We start from the raw sequence: 571 nt of genomic DNA, 5'->3' as shown, positions 1-571 counted from the left end.
TGGACTTGGGACTCTTGACTGCAGAACCTACCCAACCATAAGCTCTAGCCACCATTGCACAACCTGGCATGACTATTGCCTTTAGCTTGTTTTCAGAGCCTGGCCCTGCTTGCGTCTCAACGCCTTTACCGCTGTGAGCAACAAATAACCTTTGCCTTCAGATACTGCCCCAATTACTGTTCCTTTATCTGAGTCAATCACATCTATTAAAGGCCCTTTAGCTGTAAGCCAGCCCTGGACAAACATAGACAGTTGGTCTCAGGAACCCACACCTCAGCTACTAATTTTTTAAGAAATCAATAATTTCTCTCCACTGGAAGAAAATGTCATCTAAGTTCATCCTGAAATGCTATATGACTTTGTATTAGTCTGTAGAAGACTACTGGCACTGTAAAATAAAACTATGGAGAGAGAAACACTTAGCACAAAAGAGCAGAAGTTCACCATAAAGTTTTAAGTATATTGGGAATTTTACATATGGAGCATTTTTACACCCTATGAATCCTCCTAGAGAATCTATTCAGTTATGAAAGCAAATAATTGGAATGGCTGAGCTATATAATGGTAAGGT

This window comes from Bison bison, unplaced genomic scaffold, assembly GCF_000754665.1.
Source record: "Bison bison bison isolate TAMUID 2011002044 unplaced genomic scaffold, Bison_UMD1.0 scf7180017864290, whole genome shotgun sequence".
Lineage (NCBI taxonomy): Eukaryota > Metazoa > Chordata > Mammalia > Artiodactyla > Bovidae > Bison > Bison bison.
The sequence above is the reverse complement of the archived record's forward strand: the minus strand, read 5'-3'. Positions refer to the sequence as shown.